The 20,466-nt window shown below is 37.4% G+C and overlaps 1 protein-coding gene across 8 annotated transcripts in view; it reads right to left on the bottom strand.

The window, feature by feature from the left end:
- The window catches only part of Rhobtb1 (Rho related BTB domain containing 1), a 120,977-nt gene that overhangs the window by 66,829 nt on the left and 33,682 nt on the right, over nucleotides 1-20,466 (bottom strand). For 5 of the 8 annotated variants that reach the window (XM_010645680.3, XM_010645666.3, XM_010602893.3 and 2 more), the window contains one exon: nucleotides 13,342-13,412. The exons of the other annotated variants lie outside the window; for them this stretch is intronic. The gene's annotated coding sequence lies outside the window, so the exon portion shown is untranslated. The remainder of the gene's footprint in view (nucleotides 1-13,341; nucleotides 13,413-20,466) is intronic. 8 annotated transcript variants of the gene reach the window in all.

Raw genomic sequence — 20,466 nt, 5'->3', positions numbered from 1 at the left:
CCCCCTCGCGGCCACCTTCCCGGCGCCCCGGGTCCAGGGGTCCCTGCAGGGGCCCGCAGGGTCGCACCGCTGCCCTCTGCCCGGGTAAAGAGGAGATTTAGAAACTCCCACAAAAAGGGCTGAGTGAAGAGACTGACATCCACTTCTGGCCTCCTGCGTTGGGAGGAGTCTTAGAAGCCCCTGGCAGCCCTTCCCTGCTAAAGACTCTTCCAGGTGGACTGTGGAGTCTGAACGCGGAGCCAGGGGGAGTTCTCAGGCATTCGTGTAACAAACGCTCATGGGTGCCTACAGGATGCAGGGATCCTGCCAAGCCCTAAGGAGGTGACGGCAGACGCGGTTGTCCTGCTCCCTGTCCTCAGGAAGCACTCAGTCAGCCTGCTAGCCTGTAAAAAGAACTGGGGGATAAAGGCACTATGTGTTCTTCTATTACAAAGGATTTATTCATCTGTTAAACCTTTATTACGGAGACTGACTACCAAGGGCTGAGGACAAAAGGCAACTGTGTGTGCTTGTCCTGAAGCGGTTCTCAGGTAATGTGTTCCTGAGATATTAAAAACCTGGGGAAAGGAAGCCATATTTTATTGCAAGGGTGATTTCTTTGTGTGCCCCTCCAACAGAACTTGTGAAAAATTGTAAAACAAACAAACCGTTCTGTTTTTTCCCTCCAGAAAACCATTTTCAGCTTCTCAGATGGATTACTTTCCTTCTGTAGGATTCCCAGATAAATTTCAGTCCATTGGAAATTTCTAACCCTATTCCTTTAGTATGATATATTTCTAAATGGTATTTATATGAGATATATGGGATATATATATATATATATATATATATATATATATATATGGCAAAGGCTTGCTTGTCTGGTGCTTTCTGAATCCCCCACAAACATAGGAAATTCCATTTTTTTAAAAAATAAAAGGTATCATGGACAACTTGTTCTATTTAAGCCAGCATCATCATACTATCATAGGAAGTAGCATAATCAAGGCCCTAATCTTTGACAGTAGGAAGAGAAAGTAGCACAAACTCAAATATGAATGTCTAAGGATTCAAGACAGATGCACAAGGTATGATTGTTCACCTGGCCCCAAACTTACTTCCCTTAGTGCAATTAACAATGACTCCATTTTGAAAGGCTTAATCAGTATACATTCTTTTCAAGAGCACATTTCTGGAGAAATGTTAATTAACCTTACCCTGTTGACTCCTAGCAATCAGTCCTCTTCATTGCAAGCCATTTCTCTTCAAACGGCCTTGGGGCTAAGAAACTGGACAGTAACTCAAATGACATGGGAATCAACATGTAATACAGACATCGAATGTGGCAGGCATAGAACTAGGTGGGTTAAAGCACTGTTTTCTCATTGAATCTTCACAACATTCAAAGAGGGAGATGTATTTATTATTATCAACCATTTTATAGATGAGATAACTGATGTCCTGAAAAGCTAATTGTCTTGAGTTTTGGCAGATGCATTTGTACTTGGGTTCTGTGCCGAAGTCTTATTTTGTCATATCCTGTCTTTCCTCAGTTTCTTCCACTGCCTCAGTTATACATTTAACAAGTTAAGTGGTATGCTTCTCTTCACAGGCAGATGCTGAGAGCAGGAGACACTTAGACAAGGACCCTGTTGGCAGGCCGTAAACCTGCAGCTACTCCCCTTCCCTGCTAGGGGATGCTACAGTGCACAGGTGTCTGAAAGACTTCTAAAGGGGGTATGAAGATGAATTAGTCATCTTGGAATTACTGTATCTTCTTGAATGCTCAAATCTGAGAGAAAATAAGAGAGGAACTTTCAAATAAAATAATTTTGTATCGATAGCAATCAGAATGTCAGAGGATAGAGGTACAAGATTCCAACAATGAATGTAACTGTGCTGTATCCCTAAAATGTACCAATTAAAGCTGGAAAAAAAAAAGTAAAAAAAAAAAAAAAAAAAAAAGAATGTCAGAGGAAAAATCATTGTTCTGTGAATTCCCTCCAAGCAAGGGCAGTGATCTGAGAAAACACTACCACATGGTGCTTTGCAACCCACACTTTATAAAACCTCTTATCCTGGAAAAGTTGAAGAAAATGCAGGCAAGTTGTATTTTGCCAACAGGAAAGGAGAGAGAAAGAACAATAACAAGTAACTCTTGGAATCACAGCCATGATTGTATCTGTCCTGTTTTTATTACCATAAAATAATCCTCCTTTGTATGCTAAACTTGTTGCTTGCTAATAAAATCAGTATCATTTATTTTAAATAAACATAAAAATTGGTACCTTTAGGAAATTAAACCGACATTTTGTATTTAACACGTCAGTAGCCTGGTAGCCAGGTGGCACATGCCTGTGAAAAAGGAGGATCAAGTTCTAGCCCAGCCTGGGCAACTTAATGAGGTACTGTCTCAAAATAAAAGCAGAGCTGGGGCTGTGGCTCAGGGTGAAGGCCCTAATTCAATCACCGGGATTGAAAAACAAACAAAAATCATATTCCTGTTTGTAGTACATCCACATGGTTTTAAAACTTCTGATTAACTTTTATGGAAAATATTTTACCAAAATCATTGGATTAAGAGAACTTCTATAACCTACATTCAGAACTGTTCTGCAATCACAAAAAGCCCTATCACGGTGCCCCTTTGTAACTGCATCCTCTCAAACATTAATCTGTTGTCCAATTCTAAACCTTTATCATTTTGAAATTGTTATATTATTGGGAACAAGGATTGTATAATATTTAGAGATTGATTTTTTAAAAACCTAAGCATAACGCCCTCGAGGTTTACCCAGGGTGTCAAAGCTATCAATAGTTCATTCCCTTTTATTACTGAGTAAATTTATATTGAATGGATGGACCACAGTTTGTTTATTCCCCCACATAATGATATTTGAGCAGTTTCTAGTATTGTGCTATGACAAAACACATTTGTGTACAGATTTTTACTTTAACGTGAGTTTTTTCTTTGGCACGAATTCAACTGCTGAGTTATATACCAAGTAAATTGTTGATCTATTTTTCAGTGTGACTGTACTTTTCATATTCCCATCAACATGTGAGAGATCTAGTATTTGCTATTATTACTCTATTTTACAAAATCTTAGTTCTAGTAGTTGTGCAGACAGCTCACTGCAGTTTTAAACTTGTTTTTCACTAATGGCTAATTATGTGGAAGTTTCTTTTTCTTTGCAGTTCGGGGGACTGAACCCAGGGCCTTATGGGTGCTAGGCAAGGGCTCTACCTCTGAGCCACACCCCCAGCTCTTTTCTGTTGGAGGTCGTTTTTGTGGAATTATTTGCTGTCTTTATCTCCTCTTTGCTGAACAGTTTGTTTAGGTCTTTTTCCTGTTTTACATTGATTTGCTTACTATTGAGGTTACTTTTTAGGTTTTGTTTTATACATGCTGAGGTTGCAATTTTCAAATTGCAAATTAAATACCTGTAATACCTTAAGTTAACTCTATTTTCAACTCAGTGACTATTGATTAACATTTCTACTGCCAGAAGTTCTACGGAAAACATTCTTGGGTACGGAAGAAGTAACTTACACATGCCTTCCGTAGACAGCGTCTTTTCTCGTGCAGGGGCTGCTAACCGACTCAAGGATCCGCGCGGCAGCTCGGACCCTGCCTTGTGCGCAGCCACAGCAGGAGGCCATGGGACCCAGGGGTGGGGTGGGGGGCACCAGCCTGGCCTAACCAAAGGGGTGTGTCTGGCTGGTCAACCGCCTCACTGTCTGGGATCCTGAATTTCATGTTATTGTAGGCTATTTGGAGACTATTATCCAGGAGGACGAATTCCAGGTGTTACAGAGAAATCTCACGGATAAGTACTCAGAGTTTTGAAGACAAAAACAAAACTCTAGATGTGTTTTGAAGACAAAAACCCTAAATGTGTTTGGCAAGCTCTCTGTTTAAAAACAGCTGTTACATTTCTAGAGTTAACAGGGCAGTTTCACATGGCCAACCATTTTTGCGCTACCCTAAAGATGAAGTAGCTGGTGACATATTCGACAAGCTGCTCACATTTATGGATATTCTGGTTTCTAAAGAAAGACTTCAGGATTCCAGAATGAGAAACCTAGGTACTGGCCTTCAGTGACAACTTCTTTGCCCAAGTCATCTTGGATACCAGCTTTCCCGAAGAACTAGGGCACAGCTCTCCCTCTGAGCAATGTCTGCACTGCAATAGGGTGGGCTCTCCCAGTTATGACACAGGAAAGAGTGATAAGTGATAACTAAAATGATCTTCTGGAAATATCTTCTAGCTCTCCTACCAGAAGAATTGCATCTCCAAGGTGCGTCTAGTCAGACCAGTTGGAGCACACTGATGGCCTGTATCGTATTTGGGGGCATTTTCTCAGCTCTCAGGTTGTTGATAAGTCAACGACATGGAATACCTACCATCAATAATCCCTTCTTGCTCAACTACCACAGCCAGGCTCTGCCCAAAGCTGGGTCTCACAGATCTCTCTTTGAGTAGAAGTGAAAAAAACCTTTGAGTCTGAGTGGCTGACTTGTGCGGAGTTTTGACTCCCATGAACTTATCACAGATCTTATTATAACGGCTCTGAAGATCTATGACGCTCCTATTTTCTGCCCACCAGGCCAGGGAAATCAGAGCTGGCTTGGGCTGTGGGAATCAATGGAAAGCTAGTCCTTTTGGGAAAAGCTACAAGTGGAAATTGATTCTCAGTCTTGGGTTTGTGTTCCAGTATGTATCACCAGTGATTCTGAAGAAGTTTCTAGGATAAACTTTTTTTTTTTTTAAAAAAGCATCAGTTAGGTTTTTTTTTTTTTTAAATAAATAAATATTTAGGGTAATTTATTGACTCTAATCTTGAAATTTCCATGATTGCTCTTTTAAAAAATAGAAACGTTAGATCCTGTGCTTTTTGTCATTGGTTCTGCAAAGTATTTTTTACATTAAATTTCTATTTTATTTGGTACCAATGAATGAGGGCTGTGTGCTGAAAATGGACAAAAAGATATTGTTTCACATAGCATATTAGAGTTTTTGTGTATATTGGCATAAAATTGTTTCCATATGGATTAATTTATTGGGTTTTTCTGTTGGGGCAGGATGCGTTTGGTAACAATGTCACTTTGCAAGCTCTGCCATTCTATCTACATCCTTCTTCCTGTCAAAACTTTCCTGCCAAGATGATGTTCCAGTTCCACTCGTCTAACTCAGTATGCATAAGAGAGGGCAGCAGATAGCCTTTATGGTCATCTGTCTGGCTTTGTTAAGGTAGGGCATTACAAATTGGAAAACATGTACCTCACAATGCCAGAAAGAAGAAAAATATGAGAGTTTAATGTCTACTGAGTAGTTTTGGCCTTTTAACGGTAAAAATATGATTCTGTGCTAAGAAAAAAAGACATCTACATTGAAAGGAACATTTATCTCAGGAACAAACTAATATGATCATCCATTTTTCAGAGTACAAAAGGAGTTAATGTAGGACTTCACCTTTACCTATTTAAAAATAAATTACATCTATAACTCATAACATGTTTAAGGCTATCTTGCTTGACTGAGAAAATGACATAATACTTGTTTCTCTTTATACAACAAATAAAACAATAGCCCCCCCCAATCTAACCACACATTAAAGGGAACAGAAGTTAATACACCGAGAAAGAAAACAGAACTGTATTCTGGCTGTCTACTTGTTAGCCATGTTATTCTGGTTCCAGTTCCTTACCTCATAGCACCTCATCATTCCATAATCAGATGAAGACAGGAATAACAACTTGCTACAAAGTTACTGAGAATGATGTGAAATAATGTGAGTGGAAAATGTCTTGTAAAATGTAAAGTTCTGTACATATTGGTAAGTGTGAAAATGGGCTCATTCCGAGGCTACTTAAAATGCTGTGCAGCGTTGGGTCTCATCTGACTTGGGAGTGCCAACTATCAGCTATTTAAGGTCTGTGTCATCCCCACAATTCACTCTGCCCACTAACCTCTGCCTGAGAGCATCCTATTTATTAGCCTCCAGAAAATTCAGTGAGGTAGAAAGTTAAATATTTGAATATTGAATTCTTTGCTCTGTCGTTGGCTTGCAAGTGCTGGTCATACCCCCCATCTGTAGAAGTGAGCTATACTACATGAAGAAACTGGAAAAATAAGTGAACTACAAATATATACCTCATTTCAGGAAAATGAATACACCTATATTCATATCACATTTTCCCACTTACTGAAAATCTTTAAAATACATGTCCATTTTTATGACAATCTTGAGATATACAACTCCTAATATGAGAGGTAAAATGACTTCTTGTCCATTAGCAGGGGGGATCCAGGATGCTGACTAACCCAGAATTTTACCTGATGTTCTGAGTGTGGAAGTAAATATTCTCAAGTAATTTAATGTACAACGTACTAACTTGTATGTAGATCCAACTTTAAAAGAATACAAGTGTTTAGAAACCCAAGTGCCCTGGAAGGAAGCCGAAGAGTCCTTTCTAGGAAAAGCTAAATCATGAGGCTTTTATTTAATTAGCATCACAGTTCCTGTCATAATAGTTCCTAAGCATGCAGAGCACCTGATTTCAACAACATCTGTCTCCACACACACAGCTCAGAGTCTCTCCTTAACTCCATAAATATTTATGTTTACTTTTTCATGTGACCTCAGTTTACCACCTGGTAAATTCGATTTTGTAGACAAGCTAGCTGCATCACATGTGAATGACATAAGAAGTTACATGCTTCGGGATTGACTTTGAAGGTCAACAACCCCATATCTTGTATTGGTTTGTTTTGTTTTTGGTACCAGGGATTGAACTCGGGACCTTGTGCTTGTGAAGCAGGTGGTGGAACCACTGAGCTAAATCCCCGGCCCATAGCTTGTAAACAGGAGCCTATACCTCCTAGGATTGGGGCAAAATCTCACTGCCCATCACAGAGTCAATCATAGAGGAGCCCGAAGTTTTGGTGAGGTCGTGGAAGCTACGTTTCATCTCCACCCACAGTACTTTGAATACGGACAGGAAAACCTACAGTAAAATCATTTTTGAGGTAGGGTCAGGATCCCAAATCCAAAAATTCAAAATACTTCAAGTCCTGAAAATTTTAGGTGCTGACATGATGCCGCAAGAGGAAAATTGCATACCATGCAGCTTTGTTTTATGTACAAAATTATTAAAAATACCCTAAGAAACCACCTTCTGGTTATATAACATATATGAGACCTATTAAACATAAATGGACTTCTTGTTTCCCATCCCCAAGATGACTAATTTTATGAGTATATGAATAATCCAAAATCCCCCAGACTCCAGAATCTAAAACACTTCTGATCTCAAGCATTTTTTATAAATGATACTTAATCTGGAATGATAAGTGATAAAACTTTTACAGGACTCCTTAGTTATAATTTCCTTGAGTCACTCATACAGACCTTCTGCATGACTTAGAGATAGGTGCAATTCTAAAGAAAGACTATCCTTCACTTGTTCTATATAATCACTGACATCATTGATCACACATGAAAAGGCACTGTGAGATTAAAAAAAATATTTCACAAAGATGCAACTGGTTATAAACAGGTAAAGTGCTAATATGCATCAATAATAATTTTAAAAATCACCAGCTGTCTCTTTAATCTGTAATAGTACGACCTAATGTTTAGTAAGCATCTACTATGTACTGGGTGTGATACTCAATGCTTTTGCACTCACTAACTCCTCACAGTGACTATAAAGGAGGTATCACTACTGTCTCTATTTTATGGATGAAGCCAGGGATCAGGAAGGTGAAGTCACTTGCTAGAGGTCAAATAGTTCTCAACATTTTATATTTTCAAAAGCCTCCTGTAGGCTACAGATGGAGTAGAGTTGAAGGGAACTGATATTTATGGAGCAAGAACTTCAGGACTTTCATGATCTTTAACAAGCAGCCAACACTCATGGATTAGGCATCTGTGACGGATGCACCCTCACCATACCATTCAAAGAAAACATAATTTGTGGGAAAATAGCCAATTCAATATTTAGTTCATTCCTTGCTATTTCCTTAAAACATTAAATCATTGTTCCACTTCCTAATGAAACAAGCAGACTACTATAATGATTTCACTTTGTGCCAGCAATTGTCTGGTTGATGAGATAGGAAGGGAAAGACGTGCAGAAAAATACAGCCCAATTTAGCAGATGGAGTCATAAAAATTGATTTAAATATATGGGCAACATGAGTAAGGTTAGGGCTTAGGCTTCTAGTGAATATATCACTTGTTCTTAATTATTCAAGTAAAGACAATTTCTTGATGTTTAAATATTTATATGCATCTAACAAGGGAAATAAACTATATACATGCAACCCCATTAGTTTGAAAGTGATACTTCTTTATTCTTCATTCTTGGCCAGCACAATATTGTTGTTGAAGACTCCAATTCCCTCACTCTTTTTCTCTAAGTTACACGGCATGGAGGGAACAGTGGTATTTATGTGAGATGGCTGTTAAATGAGACACTCGAAGAAAGTGAAAATCAATGTATAATTGGCTTTTTCCTTAGCAGTTTTTAATACTTCAACAATATATTTGTTTAATAGTAAAGAACTCATAGTACATGAAAGTTCTGTTTTAGATAGAAAGGGGCCCACTACAACTGTTGCTTTTATAAGCATTATTGTTTGTATTGTATGATTAAACCATAGCTTCATATTTATTCTCAGAGAATATCTGATGCAGCTATTTTTCAGAATAATACACACAGGTATATGAAAAACCATCTGGGATTTTCTTTAAATGTGTATTGCTATATTCTATGCATCAAAGGACTGACATAGTGTGCCTTGTTAAAACAAACATGAAGTCATCACTAGTGTGACTTAGGCCTTAAATTTATCTTAATGTATTTCATTTTATTGTGGTTTTATCAATTAAAATGGTAAATGTGGAGAACTATATCCATTATCTTTTTCTTTTTTTTTTGATTTGGTATTGTTTTGAACTAAATACTGTGTTGACTATTTTCCCACAGTGAACAACAGCATGGGCATTGAGTCCAGGCCACTGGACTGACAGACAATGAAACACAAGCCTGAGCACCTTGTGGCAAAATTTTCTTGGTAATATCACTTTTCTCAGGGTCCAATTTCCTCATCTGTTAAATGAAGAGTACTCTGATTGGAATGAAGAATTTGGGGCAGACTTAAGCTCCAGAATGAATATATTATGGTTTTTAATTTTTGTTTTTCAGATACTAGGGATTGAACCTAGTGCTTTCAAGCTGAGTTACATCCTCTGCCTTTCTTTTTGAATTTTGAGATAGGGCCTCATAAGATGATAAAGATAACCTAGTGCTTTCAAGCTGAGTTACATCCTCTGCCTTTCTTTTTGAATTTTGAGATAGGGCCTGATAAAGATGATAAGAGGCCCAGGCTGTGCTCAAATTTGTGACCCTCATTGCTGAAGACTCCCAGAGTAGTGAGATTACAGACATCTACCACATGCTTAGCTTATGTTCTGAATCATTATAAAAAGATAGATCAAGCTGTCTCAAAAGGTGCTTCACATTTTTATTATGAAAAAATTTAAAAACTTATTATACACACCTAGAATGAGTTCTTCCCATGTACTTAGGAAATTAAGCTGATAGTTTCATTGATTACTTACTGATATCTCATTTGTTTTTGGTTTAATGTTTCAGATAACACAGGAACTCAACTGCATTTATATATTCTGTGCATATGTGGTACATATTTATGATTCACTGTTTGCTTAAAATTCAAATGTCAGTGGTGTCTATATTTTTATTTGCTAAATATGGCACCCTATTTGGGTGGAAAAGGGTGAATAAAAAGGAAAGGAAAACTGGATGAAAGGAAAGTAGGCAAAATCATTTTAAAAAAATTAGACAAGTAGCAATTTCCAAGATATTTTCTGTTGTACCAGCCTTGAGAAAAAGTCTGATGGTGATGGGGACCAGTCCTTTATTTTTTAAATACACAATTAAGTTCAGGAAATATTTTTTATTTTATCAACTTCTTAAAGAAAGTTAGATGTCTTCTTGTAAGACCTCTTAGGGTACTTAAATGTCAGAGTTAATTATATTTTTATAAAAGAGAAATATTATTCTGTTGAGTTGCTTACACTTATTTGACAAGGCCACCTATTTTGTGAGTTTAAAAAACATCATTATTTATAGCATTCTACTGAACACACTTTGTGAATGGTACAAAGACAGTATACAGTATGAGTCAATAATGCCAAACACGTAACGAGGATGTTTCCTTTTGACTGGGTAGAAATATGGCTCCCTGTGGTCAATTATTCAAGAAGTATCTGTCCCGGTTATCCCGAGCTCTCCATAATTGGGAGTTATCATCACATAGCACAAATACTTCCATTTGAATTGCCAGCCCAGTGTGTACAAGCAGTGCTAATTATAAAGTTCTGTTATCAAGGGAGCAGAGAAGATCTGACCTAGAATTCAAAAGCAGTCCTTTAGCCTAAATATGTGGTCTCTAATGTGTCAGTGACAGATACTCAGAAGGGCCCAGAGTTTGAACGCAAAGGAAACAGGAATCCATATGTACAGCAACCTTACTTACAGCTTGAAAAAGAATGTGCTGCCATCATGAAAATTAGGGCTATACTATTAGGGTTGATGATGTATTTTTATTTATATATTTTGTTAAATTTGCAATAGTTTGTAGTCACTAATTACCTCAATTGGCATACTGAACTACTATTAGGTGGTATTCTGCAAAAGTTTTGCTGTGAGCCTCATTTGTTACTAGGCTTATAATACTCCTCTGAGTGACTCCAACTGTTCCCAACCACTAACCACTACTACATGAAGCCTTAGGAATCAATCTCTGTTCCTTCTTTCTTCCACCCTCAAAACCAACCTGAATCAAACACTACAAATGATACTGAAAATGTTGGAAGGCAGATCCAAGTGACTAAGTAGAGGAGCAAAAAAGGTCTTTGGAGAATCTGCCAGTAATCCACTTCTAAATAAATGAAAGAATATGCATAATTTTTTCCAATAGTAGCAATGGTAACAGTTTAACACAAGTACTGAATGACACTTTGTTCCATGCTCATATGCTTTGTCTCTTCTAATCCTCATGGCAATCCTGTGTGATATTTTCATCATTCCTACTGCACAGATAGGGAAGCTGAGATATGGGAAGGTTGAGTCGCTTGGGCAAGATCGCATTCCTAGAAATGGGGTGTTTAAGGATTAAAATTCTAAGTCTCAATTGAACTCAAACTCACAGTCACTATACCACACTGTTGAAAATGGAAAGACTTACTGTGAGCAGATGCCACTTGTGAGCATATATTCTGTGCTTTGCCAGAACAGATACAGACCCCACTGTTAATCAGATTAAAAAGTCAATAATTGGGTCCTCAGGACTTGTGGTTAAAAACAGTCCAGGAAATGAAAAGATCTAATGCCAAAGTCAAGGAGGTAGAAGAGTCAAGACTATAAAGGAAGAATATCACGAGGAATTGATTTCATTTTTATATGCACAAGGTTGAAACTACAAAAATTTGCTTTGAACAGAGTATTATAATAAGGAATGCTAATGAAATCAGAAGTTTTCTAAAAATTTGTCTGGTATAAAAATGTCAAATTCGCATTTGTTCCAGAAACCCAAAGCTTCTTAGCCACCCCTCTTGTAAAAGAAACTCAATAGGTTTTAGTTTTAAAGAGGTTTGGGACAATTATATCGCATAAGACAGAGGAGCAAAATTTTAAAATTTTATAACTGAGCAAAGAATCTGCAAGGCACAACTTGGAATTAAGAGTCTGATACTCTACCGATTGAGCTAGCTGGGCATTAAAACTTGGAATTAAGGACTGGGGATGTAACTCAGTGGTGCTGCACCTGCCTGGCAAGCACAAGGTCCTGATTTTGATCCCTGGTACTGAAAAATAAAAAAAAAAAAAAGAAGAAGAAGAAGAAGAAGAAAAAAACCCTGGAATTAAAACATTAAGTGGATATGTATTTTCAGAACATTTTTATTTCAAGAAAAGCTCACAAAACACCATCAACAGACTTCAACAGGGAGGACAGATCAGAAGTTTTCAATAAAAATGATTTTATTTTTATAATTAATATGGTAGCATTCTCACTATGATAGACAGTATTCTAGTGGCATCCACTGAACGCTGGCTGTATTTGTTTCCTTGTGTGGCCCCTCCTTAGGCTGGCCCAATGACCTCCTTTAGACCCAGTTGAGGAAAAACTGGGCCATCTCTCAGCCCAACCCTCAGGAAGACCTGACAGCTTCGGCTTCTGCCCTGTGGAGGAAGCCATTCACCTCTTCAGAAGTTGGACGACAGTGGAACTGCCATCTTGAGAAGTCTAATTTAAAAAGGAGTGGTCCTGTGCGTAACAAGTCAGTCCTGAGGAAACAGCTCAGCTGCGATCCCAGCCGACAGCCAGCAGAGTAAAGCTACCTTGAAAGTGGTTCCACCAGCTCCATCTGATTATCTCAAGCCCATCCCCTGTGGTTCTACTGAACTGTCCCCACAGAGCACTGATCTAAGTTCTAGAATTGTGAGTGAATACATGAAATGCTTATTATTTTAAAAACACCAACTTTGGTGTTAATTTTTATGAAATAATTCATAACTACAGTTCAACATCCCCCCATATTGCTTATTTTGGGGAGATAGTCATACATTTTATAAAGTAGGGGAACTTTTATGATGTTATAATCTTTTTCTTCCTCCGACTTTGTATTGGAAGAAGCATTTATTCTTCAATCAATGTTAAGCAAATACCACTGATATACCCAAAGATGAGGAGATTCAGAAGCACTCTTAGCTTAAGAGAAAGAACAGAAGAACCCACTCACATCTGTTCTGCACAGCATAGTGTGTGAAGTTCAATGACAGTGCCAAGAGAGGATCAATTCATTCTGCCAGTGGCTGGAGAGGCCACAGAATCTTCCAGGTAATGTCTTTTAAGGAACACCTCCACCCCCTAGTCCTGGGGACAGAACCCAGGGCCTCATGTATGCTAGGCAAGCGTGCTACAACTAAGCTACATCTCTAACCCTAGAAACGCTGTTTATTCTGTCTCAAGGGATAGAAGGAATTCTCCCAGGTGGAGAAAGATAGATATACAGAAGAGAGTCACTCCGTCCTGAAGGAATGGCACTAGCAAACTTTTGACCATAGAAAGAATATGGTGGTTTGGAGAAACTAAAAGAAGTCTTATGTGTCCATGGTATAAGGTAGAGTAACAGAACTTACCTACCTCCTTAAGCAGACAGAATGCTTGAATGCCATGCTAATGAGTTGGGCTTGACCCCTCTGAATGATTTTTTTTTAACTGCACTTAAATAGGATGTAATTTATATGTAGCAAAATGTACATACCTTAAAGCCAATGACTTTTTGCATATGTAAATGTATGTGTGGTCACGTTCCAGATCATTAGGCCCAGATCACTGAAGACAAAATTTGAAAAGGGGGTTATAAATATAGGCCCACATATCCTAGGCAAAATATTAGTATATCAAGTGAACGATTTATACAAGGGGAAAGACTGAAGAGTCAGGACGCCAAGGTTGATTTAACATTCAAAAGTCAAACCACCAATTAGTAGAAAAGAAAACCATATGATTATCTTAATAGGCATTGATAAGCAATTGATGAAATTCAACACCCATCATGTTAAAAAAATGCTTACTTGAGCATGAAAGCTCAGGAAAGGCAAGTCAGATCTGTGCTGTTTTGAATGAAAGGCTTTTTTAGAACACTCATGGTGCTTGCTCTTGCACAGGAACTTACAGTACAGTATCCTCTGGGAAAAACTTCCAGAGATATGAGAGAAAGCAAAAGTCCACAGATGTCTAACTCTACCATTTGAGGAACAGTGCCAAATGCTGATTGCCAAGTGGGCAATAGATGTACTCCAGATCACTTTAAAAGCTATGCAGACAAGCAAGGCCGCAGATGCAGAGTGCATTAAAAATGTGAATGCTCTACACGTCACAGGCAGTAGTGCTAATGGATATTGCTTACATATCTCTCACACTGGTTGTTATGTGCTGAAACAAAGAAAAGAAAGAAAAAAAAAGGCTGAATAGCTCGGGTCTATAGTGATGGCTCACAGAAATTAAGATAACAGGTAGATATCAGGAAACTTGAGTGCTAGTATTGTCTCTGTCACTTGCCAGTTGTGTGTGCTTCGGAAAGACAGTTTACCCCTCCGGGCCAATTTCAGTAATTAGAAAATAAGTGTATTAAATGAGGTGAGTCTGGGAATGAGTCAGCGTGAAGATTCAATCCTAACTCTGTCCACTGCTGTCTATTTGACCTGCGCCTCAGTTTCCACATCTCTGTCTAATCAAAAGAAACCTTAAAGTATTTCTTTGAAGGTCAAATTAGATTTAGAAGTGAAACACAACATATGCATTGCACATATTGAACATTCATTATAAGTAGATAGATGTATTAATGTTTTAAAGAATTAGCTATTAGGCTCTAAAATGCCAAAATGATAAACAGTAGACTGGAAATACAAATTTGTTCTGACATGGAAATAGTAGAGGTGGAAAGCTTTGAAATTCTGCATAGCTTGCCTATCATCACAGGTGGTACTGTAAGAAGCTTGATAATTTTAGCAGGAAGGAAAACAGAAGGGCAGACATTTTTGCATGATTTACTCTTGGTAATATACCAATGATTTCATTACCATGTGCAAAAAGCTATGATAGCATTTCTTATACTCTGTTAAGTACTAAGTGAAAAATCTAATTAAATACTGCTTCCCTTGACTTTCCATAGAATGCAGTGAGTGTACCAACCAGACCCCTTGTTGATTATCCTGGTAAATTTAATAAAATATTATGTTTATGTAAGTAATACAACAAAGGCTGACGTCTGTAGCCAGACATGTGTTTTTTGCCAATTGTAAATAAGCTACTCACACGAACAAAATACCCCCTCAGAGGACTGGAAATTTAATCATCTGCATGCATATCATAACGTATTGTCAAGTAAATAACTTTTTTTCCTCCCAAATACTGTATTTATAGTATCCATTTGAGAATTTCAAGTTTTTGATTGGACTGAATATTTATACTGGAATATTCATAAGAGGGATTTAGATTATATTCCTTTTTGATCATATTCCTACTTTTAGTATCTGATGTTTTTTTTTTTCTTTTCTTTTTTTTCCTTTTTTTTTTGTCGTACTGGGGATTGGACTCAGGACCTTATGCTTGTAAGGTAGGCACAGTGCCACTGGGCTAAATCCCTGGCTGTGTGATGTTTTCTTATGTATGGATAATCATAGTCTAAGTCACAAATAAGTTGTAATGATTATAATTGGATTACACTTTCTGTGGTCTTTTGGGCCATACTGGCTGCTTGGCTGCCTGCTTTGGAGGCCAATGAGTGTTATGCTTTGGCTGCCACTCCACTGCTCGAGGGAGTTATGACTCCATCACTCCAGGAAGATACTTCATCACATACATCCTGACCAGAGTGCTACGGTGTTGTTCAAAATCTTCCTCTCTTATCTCTTAATGGATGTGTGTTTGTATATATATATATATATAATGAAAATAATTAAGTCTCTCATGAATATTTCCAAAGTGAGAGGATACCACAGAAGAGCCCAATCGGGTCTCAGAATAGTACATTTAGAAGAGGAAAGCCCACTCTAGACTAACAGTGGTACTGCAGAGAAAGTGTCTGTCTGGGTAAGCAGTGGGGCTCAGGAGCTAGACACACCTGGCCCTGGCTCCTCTATGTATTGCTGTCTGTTCTGCAGTCTCCTCTCAAAGAAGGGGTCGAACCATGCCTGTGCATGAGGGCATGGCCTGGCACATAATAACAGCACCACTGTGAATATTTTACATCACCTTATAAGCAGGTTGCTGTGTGTAATGAAATGACCATAACAATGTAGTAAACACAGCCTCACTAGAATGTCACTTAGATCTGGATTCAGAGTAAGCAAGCTTGTCTGGGAACCGGCTTAGAAATTTTCAGGTTATGTGACCTTGGGAGACTCCCCTAAGCTCTACAGTTCTGGGAGATGGATTTAATCACAGCCACCCGGGATCACTGTGAAGTTCAAATGCATTGCTGTATACACGAAAGTGCTTTCACAAGCTATACATGCTATGCAAGGTAAGTTATTGTTCTATTAATATGTTTTGGCAATTTTATTACTACAGTGAGCATTTATAATGTTTTTAAATGAGCTAGCCATTTGTTTTGCACCTGACATTCAATGGTAAAACTGTTGTGAGTAGAAATTATCAAAATGAGCCACAAGTTGGAAAATATCTGCTGCTTATAAAGCTTATATGCAGCTATCAAGCTGTAGTTCTTTGTTGGAACCAAAATTAAACACATTTGGTTATCGGTGACTTCCAAAATAACCCTTCTCAACAGAAAAAGAGACACCATCCTAAGACACTATATCAAATTATGCACAATGATTATATTTTTCTTTTCAATAGAAGAGCACAGAAATGGTGGAGGAAAGAGGAACGGGGATTTAACATTAGCCACTTAGAAGCTCATCTCAAACTGGCAAATGCAAATTAACACTGGAGGTATTTATAAAGTCCAGATTGGCTTGTATACCTGAAGTAGGCTAATTGTAACACACAATTTTTTGACTCTTAAGAAAAACTTCCACCCCTCAAGAAGCAGCAGAAAATTATATAGCATTTTCTATAAATAATAAATGTAAATGTCTAGGTCTTTTTAATCAAAATTTTCAATTTTCCTCTAAAGAAGGTTTTCATTTGAGAAGTATTTAAAAGTGCCTGGTTTTTTGGTTAAAAAAAGAATCTTAAAATGATGCACCACAACCCTGGAAATAACAGCTGACTGGGTCAATTTAAGCCAAGGAGAAGCAGTTTTTTAAAATGCTGTGGTTCCTGGGAGAGTTGTCACAACTTTGTTCCCTTCCTGAAATCAGTCCTAGTTTCATAAGCATAATCTATACATTGACAATACTGTGATTTGACTCCATTAACTCTTCACAGCAATGGCACTTAAACTAGTCACCAATTTTAATGTTTCAAACAAATATATCATGCCTAATATAAAATCAGACCATTATAAATAATTGCCAGCCATATTGTTAGGTCTCGATGTCTGTTTTGTAAAATCTCAGCAAAGTTTTGATTTTAACACAGACCACACTACAGATGTGATGGCAAAATTTCCCAAGAAGTATTGCAAATATACATGATTCCCAGTCAAAACAAGCTGAATAAACAAACGATCACATAGACAAACCACACGACTCTGTTTGACCAAAAGTCATGGCAAGAATGTTCTCAAGACCACTCATTGCTGTATGGATGGACAGTTTTCCTTGTCCTCTACTCTATACAGAAACCCCAGGGGCTCATCAAATATTGACTGATTATAATTCTGACATAATTAATCTTCCTCTTTGCATACTTGAGGTTTTCATCCTGTTCCCAATTTCACAAGATTAAAGTGAATAAAGAAGTTTAATCAGCAAATAATGCAAGTACAATAAAAGAGATCCTGGAAGATAAATTCACAGATATAGGATTTTTTTAGGGCAACCTTGCAAAAAAGGCTTTTTTTTTTGAAAGTTGCATGCTTTGCATAAAAATGTCTCTGAGCAGAATGAAATATTTAAACAGTAACATTAACTAAAAGAAAATACCTCAGCACTCTAAAAGTGCATACTCAGGTTCTTCCTTTGTCTGTCAGGAAGCTTCCTGTGGTTCCTCCTCACCCTAAATATGAAATCGTGTGCTCCATTGGAACAGGAAAACGTTTTCAGACCTGGCTTCCTCCAAAACAAAAGAAACACCTTTTAGGTTACATTTTTACAGAAATTCTCCTCAAGTTTGGAATTGCTGTCAACTTCCTCTATATCCAGTAATTTAATGTCACCTTCTAAATTATAAGTTCCCTGAAGTAGTTTTTTTATTCCATACCTTACCAGACGTAGTAGCAAATGTAATGGTTTTTACACATTAGAAAACTCGCGAGTGAATAAATGGCACTTAGTAATACAATGAATTGTTTGAGTTTCCAACTAAGAAAAAAATTGATTTGCCTTTTATACATGTTATCACCTTTCCCTGCACCATTCTCTATCCTCAAATGCTCAAATGCATGAAAAATGCATAAAAAAGTATCAACTAGGCTGTGAATATGTTATATATACGTGTATAAAAGTGTAAACTTCACACAATTTTTTTCATTCTTCCTACAAATAAACTTTGTGCCATGTTGTTTTGTAATATTTTGTGTTTTTTTAAGTTAGGTACTTAGAAATAAAAATGTCACTATCAACTTGCTAATAAAAGATTTGTGCGCCCAGGGTCTGAAGGAAGGGTTGGTGCCAGAAAGCATAGGAGACCCATTACAAATCCTCTTCCGTGTTTTGGGACACTGCTGCCCTCTAGGGGACACATAGAAAATAAAACCAGGTTCAGCTTTCAGCAATTTGAGACCTCAGAAAATTATCTAATTCACTCAACATTTATTAAGGAAGACAATTAAAAAGTAATTAAAGTAACCTCATGGATAGATATAAAATACTACAAATTCTGTGAGCTTCATGATTTTTCTAGGGTCCTTTAACTTTGAATCCCTCTTGAAGATAACATGTTCTTTATTTCTTCCTTCCTAATTTTCCTGCAGCATTTTAAGCATGTTATTTCTTGTTCTGTCGGGAAACAGCTGCTTACTATGACTAATGTGTTAGTCACTGTTTATATTTTCAGCTTTTAGCCTTCAATGCCCAAGAAACCAGAAACCTCAGAGCCTTCCGTCTTTAAGACGGAAGTCAGTTTGTACAGAGGAAAATCTACAGACATTTCCAGAGTTGCCAAATTTTTACTTATTTCTGGGCAAAGACCTTCACTTATTTCAAGTATCAGAGAAAAGATAAACTTGTAAATTTTACATAGTGGATCAAATTTCAATCTTCTTTAAAAAATAACTTGAAAAACTGGGGATAAGATCTGTTTTATACACAGAAATTAACCTGTTTTTTCATTTCTAAAATCTTAAAGGAGAATTTAAGTGACTGACACTAAAAGGAAGTTTCTGGAAGTATTTTGTCTCTGGGAGAAGATTTCATGATGATACTGTGGGAAAGAGTTACTTATAAGACATCTTTTTATTCATCAGCTCAATATTTGTTGAGTATGCCATTATTCAGCAGATGCTTATACTCTTTTAAGGGGTCCAAGGCTGCGAGCAAGTTTAATCACTCCTTACAGAGACTCATACTACAGATGTTCTTGATTTCCAATGGTTTAGGATGTTTTGATTTTTCATCGTTATGATGGGAACAAATGATATGTATCTGAAAGAAACCGTGCTTTGAAACACGACCTTTTCTGGGCTAGCAATATGCAGCCTGATTCTCCCTTGTCACACTGGGCAGCAGCAGAGAGCCTCCCCAGCTGGAGCCATGTGGTCACCAAAGTTAACAACCATACTCTGCGTAGTATGTGGTGTTTCGAGGCTATGATACTTGGTAGGTTAGGTGTATATCAAATGCATTTTTGACTTATGGTATTTCCACCTTATGAAGGATTTGTGGGGTTGCAACCCTAGTGTTAGTCAAAGAGCATCTGTTATTAGAGAACCACATTTTCCCATGTATTATATTTGATTTCACCCAGTAATTATTCAAATTAGCTTTTATGTACAGTATCCACTGTACTTCAGGTATTTTGAGAAAAGGAAATTTACTTTGCTCATTTCCTATCACCAGTACCTTGAATGCTTTACTTTCTCAATCTGCTATTATAGGCCTTTAGATGGGTGTTATTATCCTCAGTTTATAGACAGAGAAAATGATTCAGCAGTCTATAACATGTAGTGTATTTAAACCCCAGTGTGTCTGTATTGTTAACATTAGGTTTCCTCCCTGTTTATAGGCCTAGAGTGGTGCCTGGCACATAGTAGATGTTGTAGATGGTCAATAAATATTTGCAAAAGAATCAAAGGTTGTGTCTTTCCTGAGTAGTGTGCTTTTTACTTTCACATTGATATCTCAAGTACTTCAATGTCAGGCACAAAAAGGTTTACAATAATCACTGAGTGAATGACAAGAAAGTTTTGAGGACTTTTTAATTACATTTATGGTGTATCCATAGTGGTGGGATAAAGCCTTAAGACTAAACGAGACCAGTGTTTTATGACCGTGCCTCCATCTGCCTTGAAATTCATTTGCAGCTAAACTCAAGGCTTCAGATAGGTCACTGACTTGTCTTGATGGAGATTTTATTGTCATAATTTGAGGAAACGAAAAGGGGAAAAATCAAATTCTGACTCCTAAGGGGAAGTGATTGGTTGTGAAAAAGTAAAAGGAATTTTCCAACACAATAAACACACAATTTGAAAACTATGATGGGGATAGGTCTGAAACAACCAGGCAAATATGTCAAATTTATGAGAGCAGATTTTTAAAAGTTCAGAGAACAGATTAAAAGGATTCTGCAGCAGAAGAATTTGAAAGAGAAATATCTT

Source organism: Fukomys damarensis, unplaced genomic scaffold, assembly GCF_012274545.1.
Source record: "Fukomys damarensis isolate Sample0158 unplaced genomic scaffold, DMR_v1.0_HiC HiC_scaffold_20, whole genome shotgun sequence".
Lineage (NCBI taxonomy): Eukaryota > Metazoa > Chordata > Mammalia > Rodentia > Bathyergidae > Fukomys > Fukomys damarensis.
This window is presented reverse-complemented; position numbering and strand designations above follow the sequence as displayed.